Below are 8,687 nucleotides of genomic sequence, written 5' to 3' on the forward strand. Positions count from 1 at the left end.
ATTTCTCAAACCCTAGACCACTAACCAGGCAGTATTCACCAGCTGTTACTAGGCCCCCAACACACATAGAGACAAGGCTTTTATGATGTGGATGCAGTCAGAAAGGATTCACCTAACCCTCAAGAGACTGGTGGCCCCAGCAAGTTTTGAGGTCTGGTGGGTGGATGGTAAGAGATTGGGATATCCTTGTGGAGACAGGGGGATGCGGAAGAGGTATGTGATATGGGGCAATTGGAGAGAGGATGGCACAGAGAATAAAATGTTGATGTAACTTAAACAAATTGATAGATGATAGATAATAGATAATAGATAGATAGATAGATAGATAGATAGATAGATAGATAGATAGATAGATAGATAGATAGATAGATAGATAGATAGATAAAAGACGGGGGAAGGAATAAAAGGTCTTCTAAACTACTTAAAGATCTCTGCAATTCACTCTGATATGTACATTTTTCCTTTTTGGTATTTTTAGACTGTTATATGTCATTTTCTATATAGTTCCATATTACTGTCTTTGCCAGGTGTGGAAGGTCTTTATATGCTTTTTCCATTTGTTTATTTCAAGTATTTTTACTTGGCATGTTGATTTTTTTTTTCGTTTTTACCTTTTGTTCCAGAGTTAATTTTTATATATGTGTTACTGTCCAACTATTTAATTGATATTTTTCTCTAGTTTAATGACATTGTTTTTGAAAAGTAATTGGTATGATTTCACTGTTTTAAATTTGTTGAGAATTGTTTTGTATGTTATTAAATGATCTACTTTGGAGAAAATTTCAAGTGCTAAAAACAGAACTAAATCTTCTATGGAATACAAATGTTCTCTCTCTCTCTCTCTCTCTCTATATATATATATATATATATATATATATATATATATATATTATATCCAGTTTAGATTAAAATGTTACTGTGCTACTTCATGTACAGATTTTCTGTATTGATGATTTTCCAGTTGGCTGAAAGAGGGCTATTAGAAACCATCACATATTTTGTTTGAGTTTACTTTATGTTTTGATCACATTAATGTTTGCAGTATACTCTTGCTGTAACCATTATTTGGTGATCTGACTTCTTTTCATGACAAAATTACTTTTCTTTTATATTTTAACTATTTTCAATTTAAAGCATTTTTATACTGATAAAACTATGGCCTAACCTTTCTCCTCCTCCTCCTCCTCCTCCTTATTCTTCTTCTTTCTTTAAATTATTTTGTTGCACCCTTTCACATTTATTCTACTTTTTCTTAAGAGATACGATGAAAATTTCCAAGCAATATGTGATTGGTCTTATTTTAAGTCATCTCATTTCTACTCTCTGTGTTTTAACTGTAGAATTAAATCATTAAACTATAAGATGTATATTGATAAGTAAGGTCTTTCTATAGATGACTTTGGTTGCTATCTCAAGCTATGACCCATTACCGTCACTGTCTTGCTCTTTACCTGATGAATCATTGATTTATTCATTATATTTTATTTCTGTATCTTATTTCATCTCAGTCTTAGTCGGTGTTTTATTGCTTTGAACGGACACCATGACCAAGGCAAGTCTTACAAAAACAACATTTAATTGGGCCTGGCTTACAGGCTCAGAGGTTCAGTCCTTTTTAATCAAGGTGGGAGCATGGCAGTATCCAGACAAGCATGGCGCAGGCAGAGTTGAGAGTTGTACATCTTCATCCAAAGGCTGCTAGTGGAATACTGACTTCCTGGCAACTGGGGTGAGAGTTTTAAGTCCACACCCACAGTGACACACCTATTCTGACCAGGCCACACCTGCAGATGGTGCCACTCCCTGGTCCACGAATATACAAACCATCACAATCTCATAAATCTGTGGCTATCACGAGTGTACATAAACCTTTGTATTTTAGCAAACAATTCTGAAATCATAGTGGCTCAACGTGATATTAGAGATAAATACAAAAACAAAATTATTAGAAATATATTAACAAAAATTCCATACTTGACTACCTCATTTTAAAATTATTTTTAGAAATTTACACAGTCTTATTTGGGGTGGGGCTTATTTTTAATATTGTATGTTAACTAGAAGATTTCTTCTTTCCTCTCCTGCTTTTAAACCCTTCCATGTACTTCTCCCTGCAGTCCTTGAAATGTCTGTGCTTTCTTATCATTTATTGTTAGTCTGTATACTTAACTGTGTATGTGGTAGGTGTGGACAACTATGGCATGAGTATAGAGATGAGAAAACAACCTGCTTGCATCTTTCCTTCCACTGAGAATTCTGGAGACCAAACTCATTTTATCAGCACACATGTCATGCACTTTTAGCTGATGAGCTACATTACTGGCCTTTTCTAAATTTTTGATTTGCCTTTTATTAGTGTTTGGATTTTTTGTTTTTGTTTTGTTTTTTGTTTTTTTGTTTTGTTTTGTTTTTGGTTTTTTTTGTTTTTTTGTTTTTGTTTTTTTGTTTTTGTTTTTTTGTTTGTTTTTTGTTTTTTGGTTTTTTTTGTTTTTTGTTTGTTTTTGTGTCTTACAACACTACTCTAGCTATGATGTTTGTGGTTTATTTTCTGTTTTTATATTAAATGTATGAGTGAATTATACATATCAATATTTGAAGGACTTGAACATTTTCAATGTTTTTACATTTGTCTCCTACTAATAGGTAATATATTGGTCAATATTTTTCTGTTATCCTTAACTCCTCTTTTGTCAACATTGATAGATACATATTGTCTCAGGCATCATTTGCTCTGTTAAATGTTCAGATTTCATTTAATTTTCATGCTGAATCTTCTTTTTTTTTCATTTAATTTTTTATTAGTTATTTTCTCCACTTACATTTCAAATGTTAAAGCAAATGTCCCCTATACTCTTGCCCTATCCTGCTCCCCAACCTACCCACTGCCACTTCCTGGCCCTGGCATTCCCATGTACTGGGACTTATGATCTTTGCAAGACCAAGGGCCTCTCCTCTCGTTTACGGCCGAATAGGCCATCCTCTGCTACGTATGCAATTAGAGACACAGTTCTGGGGGTACTGGTTATTTCATATTGCTGATCCTTCTATAGGGTTGCTGATACTTTATGCTAAATATTCTTAATTGACAGTATTTTCTTCCCTTGTTACTGTGAAAATCTTTATGTCATGTTCTCCAATTTTGTTGAGAATATAGCAACTCATTATAAAATATGATTATGTTTATTGTTTTTGTAATTTGGACTAATGTCTTTATCTCTTACCATTGAGAATTGCATCTTAAAGTAACTATGGGTTGACTTGATGACATTTACTAGAGGACCATTTTTCTTCCCATATCAGTATTTCTACCCTTCTCTAAAACTAGAATGATTTTGTTTTTTTCAGTATTTCGCTATCTCAACGTTATTTTGAGCCTCAGAAACTCAAGTAAGTGCCCTTCTAGAATTACATAGTTCTTATAAAAATTCATTAGTCATCTTCCTTTTTATCTTAATTCATCTTTCTTTCAATTTTGGATTGGTTTTTAATTTTTGGAGACAGAGACTATAGATTATTTTCCTCCTGCCTCCATATCCCAAGTGTTTGAATTATAAAAATATAGCACTATATTGTTTTCTTTATACATTTTTCTTCTTTTCCAGTGATTATTTTTAAGTATCTTTTTTTTGAGTTAAATAATTCCATTCACTGTTTGTTTATCCTGATACTGACACCACTGGCCAGGCTTTTAATTTTGCTAAGTGTATTTTTTTTTTCAGCCCCAAATGTAATTTCTTTGAATTGCTTCCATCCTTTGTTAAGTTCTGGATCATTTATGTGTTTTTGTTTTTTTTTTTTTTGTTTTTTTTGTTTTTTTTGTTTTCCAAGATCATAGAGTTTTCATTTAAAAGCTGTTTTTAAGTTCTAGTAAATTAAAAAACAACAATTTGTGAAGCTATTTTAAATTTTCTCGATGTTGGATCTCATTATGAATATTTTCTGATAGTTTCCTTGTACCATAATATGACTTTTAGGTTATATTCTGTATTCCTTTAAAGCTTTGATGCTAGTTTGCAGTTGATATAATCTATGAAAGAGATATTTTTTTCATTCTTTCTAATCTGTCTTTGTTTGTGTCTTTCTACCAGAAATACTAATTTGGATACTATGTTTTTTTATATATCTATATACTGTTGTCATTGTCACTTTCAATCAGAGCAGGGTGGGTCTGAATTTGACTTAGGAGTGACAGAGAACACAGAGCCTGTCTCCCCCGTTAGGCTTCTTCAGTTCATGTTCCTGATCAGAAGAAGAGACCCCCTCATCTTGGTTTGGGGACTAGGAGGTACAAGGCTTTTGTTTTGTTTTGTTTTGTTTCGTTTTGTTTTGTTTTGTTTTGTTTTGTTTTGTTTTGTTTTGCTTTGTTTTGCTTTGCTTTGTTTTGTTTGTTTGATTTTTGTTTTTGTGCTTTTAAAATATATTCATTTGTATTAGATATTTTCTTCATTTACATTTCAAATGCTATCCTTAAAGTCCCCTATACGCTCCTCACACCCTGCTCCCCAATCCACTCAGTCCCACTTCCTGGCCCTGGCATTTTTTTAAAACTTTTTTAAAATTATTTTTTATTAGATGTTTTCATTATTTACATTTCAAATGCTATCCTGAATGTTCCCAATACCCTGCCCGAGCCCTGCTCCCCTACCCACCCACTCCCACTCCTTGGCCGTGGCTTCTCGGCCTTTTTGATAAGATCAAGTGTAGTGGCTGGCTCTGGCATTTTTGACCTGTCCAGCAGATCCAGCTATTCATGGTTCTTCAGGGGACTACTCCTAAATCCAAATGGGAAGTGAGAAAGAAACGGAGGACAAGCACAGAAAGACATGGAGCAAATGAGAATCTTGTCAAGGCCTCGTTGTGTTCAGCAAAACTTGTAGTTTTTATACAAAAAGATCAAAGGGGAAATAAGCCTTATGCAAAAGGGTAGGGGAGGAGCATTGGTGGTTTTCTTTGGTGACTACAAGGGGAGGTATGATATCTAAAAGTACATCTTGTGGTTATGACATCTTCTGTTTGCGTCAGTCAGGTCTGGTATCACCTTATGGTCATTGTTGGTGACATTCATGTGGACTTCACCAGCTTGGGGAGGGGGTCCAGCTTTATGTCTTAAGACTTGGTAGTCATCTTTTTCACTTGGATTTTTATAAAGACTTTAGTTTGGGCTCCCAATATCTCCCCCGTCTGTATTAATATAGTAAGGCCAAGTCCACTAAGGGTGATGGAATAGTTTGTTCATCTTGTGATGAATGGGCTTTGACAATTTGGCTGAGGAGCATTGAACTGATTCCTCCCGTGGGTGCTGTCATGACCCACTCATGTGGATCTTGGTACGTTTTGGGGAGGTGGGGTAGACCCATGGAAGTTTAGAACTCCCGTTGGGTCGGCTCAGAGGACCAGATCACAACCAAGTTTAGATACCAATCCCTTTTAAATCAGGTATGACTTCCAGGGAACTCAGAAGTGATCAAATTGGACTTTCCCTTGCGGTGCTTAGCCTCACACCCAGCTGGTGTCCATTCTACGTACATGTCATCATGAACCAGCATGCACAGTTCTGAGTTCTGTTCAGCCCCTAAAGGGGGTCCTCATCAACCCTAGAGTTTAGCTTGGCCTGGAGGTAAAAACGCTAAGAGCCAAATCAAAGGGAAAGGAGTCAGCTTGAATTAATTTAAGAGGTTATGGAAGTTGAAACTCTCTCCCCCAGGTGAGGGCTCACATGATGTGATCACGGCTGGAGGTTCTTCTTTGTCGGTCTTGGTGTCCAGACTGTGATAATGAACTGAAACAGATTTATGGGAGAAAGCAAAATCTATCTTTGATTTAACAAGAGTAGTTAATCCTTGAAAAGCCCAAGGACCAAAATAAATTAATAGTAGGAATCCCACAAGGGGTCCCAAAATGGAAGGCAATAAGGTGGATAGCCAGGGTGAGGTGGAGAAATAATTCTCATACCAAGACTCTTGTTCTCGTTCTCGTTTACTTTTTTCAAGGCTAGCCTTTACCTTGGCAAGGCTATCTTTCACTAATCGTGTCTTGTCCACATATCCACAACACACTTCTCTGAAAGCTGCGCAGAATACTCCCTGCTGTAAAAGGAGGAAATCTAATCCCCTTCTATTTTGTAACACTACTTCAGATAGGGATGCCAAAGAATCTGTTAACTGATCTATACCTTCTCTTAAATCTTCTAAATCAGACTAATAGCTGCATTAAGATCATGATAGTGCTGCATATTTTGCTTGGAAGTAACTAAGGAAGCAATGCCAGTGCCCGTCCCTGTAGCCCCCAATCCCAAGAGGACTGCGAGGTTACCTCAGTGACAGGCTTTTTTTTTTGCTCCTGAGGGGCAATTCTGTGCCCCTTTCCAAAAATCCTAGCAAATCATCTGAATCATGAATCCGAAGATTGGGAAATAATTGGACCAAAACACAATAATCTTCTCTCTTTATAAAATCTTCAATGACTAAATATCGATTTAAGCCAAAGGAACATGCTAAAAAAGTATCATTAGGTGCCAATAGATACTTATAGGTATTATTTACCACTAAGGTATCATTGCCTATATTTTGAAGTTGGAAGGGTGGGATCATATGAGGCCCCACAATACAACGTTCAATTCCAGAAACTTCAGCTAGCATAATTTGTATGGACTCAAAGAGTAATTTTTCTGCATCATTAAGAAGGGTAAAATTATTGAACAGGGCTATTCTCTCATAGAAGGGAAGGGTGGTGGAGAAACACATCCAAAACACCTCAAAACCAGGGGAACCATCCTCCTGTTTTTTTTATCTATTAGGGCAAGAGCTGAGGCATTTAAAATGGAAAGCAACAATTCAGTAGACGGCTTAGGGTCAGGAAGCATATTAGGCTGATGAGGAGTGCTCATCTGAACAGGCTGGGTAAATGATTCCAATGTGGAGGGGCCCATCCTAGCTGTTGGTTGCAGCTTGGCTTGGGAGGGGGGTGTGATATGATCGGGGATTGGGCCCTATGGATGCCTTATGTTTATTAGGATCTTGTTTTAATAATTTTATCTGAAAAATAAGGCCAGGATCATCAGGCTCATCATGGTCGCGGTCCAATACTACCTCCTGTAAGAGAAAATAATTCTTTCTCAGGCATTACCCTGGAATTTATTATAAGGTTTTATTAATCTTTCAGGGAGCCTTCTCGCTCCCCCTTCGTTTGAATTATAAATATAAGCTGAGCCCTTAGCCCAGATCATAAATGGATCCAGTCCATTCCACCTTCCAGTTAAGGGATCTTTCTACAAAATTAGAGCATAGCTTTAACTTGTCTTAGGGTGCAACAAGCGATCAGCTGTGGAGCACCCTGACATATTAAGGGTCAGGAAATTTAACACAAAGAGTGCATGAGACAATAACAATTTTGAATTTTCGTTAAAGGAATAGATATTTTTCTGTGTAGCCAGCTTGATTAAGGTATTTTTTAAAGTCTGATGTGCTCTTTCAACAATTCCTTGTTCTTGAGGATTATAAAGAATGCCTGTAATATGTTTGATATTTAATTGTGAGCAAAATTGTTTAAACTTTCAACTAGTATGTCCAGGACCATTGTCAGTTTTAATCATCTTTGGCTGTCCCATTACTGAAAATACATATAATAAATGATTGATGACATCTTTAGTGGCCTCTCCCATATGTGCAGAGATACAAATAAAACCACTGAAGGTATCAACAGTAACATGTACAAATCTTAAATTTCCAAAGGATGGGACATGTGTAACATCCATCTGCCACAATAAACCAGGAATAAACCCCCTGGGGTTGACACCTAAATGAGGTTCTGGAAGAAGTGTAAGGCAGATTTTACATTGTTTTACAATTTTTCTGGCTTGCACTTTATATATCTGAATCTTATTGGATGAGCATTAAGATGGAGGGCCTGGGCTGTTTGTGCTTCTGAGAGGGGATTAGAGAGGGAAGCAAGGCACGTAAGCCGAGTACCTTGGTCAGCTAAATCATTTCCTTCTGGTAATGGGCCAGGTAGACCGGAGTGTGCTCAAATATGACCTACAAAAAAAGGGATGAGCATGAGCCCTAATAAGCGTCTGAATCTTAAAAAAAAAAATCTGAAAGGTGGCAATTAAGGATTGGATACTAGGGACCACCTCCAAAACTTGCAGGGCCCTAACCACATAGTGCTTATCTGAATAAATTGTAATGCAGCAAGCTCAAACGCCTTTAATGCTCCTCAAAGTTCAATAAATTGTGGAGAGGTATAGATAGTATCAATGACTTGAATTTGCCCATGTATGACCACAGTGGATTTTCATTTATTGCCCCATCTGTAAACACAGTTAATGCCTCTGAAATAGGGTCTGAATGAGTAACTTTGGGAAACACAAAAAGGAGTCACCTGTAAAAATTGTAACAACCTGTTACCGGGGAGATGGGTATCAAAAGTCCCTTGGTACATGGACAGCAATATGTCCTAATCATTAAATTGGGATTGTAACCAAGCAAGGTGCTTGGAGGAATAAGGAGAAATTATTACATCGGGATCTCGGCCAAAATGGTAGGTGGACATTTTCAAACCTAAAAATATCTCCTGGCGCACCAAGAATGGAAAGGTAAGGAGGACCTTAGATAGGGTGCCTGGTAAATGGATCCAGAAGAGGGGGCATTTTTTTTTGCCAAAGAAGGCCTGTGGGTATAAAAGTGATT

Source organism: Mus musculus, chromosome Y (genome assembly GCF_000001635.26).
Source record: "Mus musculus strain C57BL/6J chromosome Y, GRCm38.p6 C57BL/6J".
In the NCBI taxonomy this organism is placed as follows: domain Eukaryota; kingdom Metazoa; phylum Chordata; class Mammalia; order Rodentia; family Muridae; genus Mus; species Mus musculus.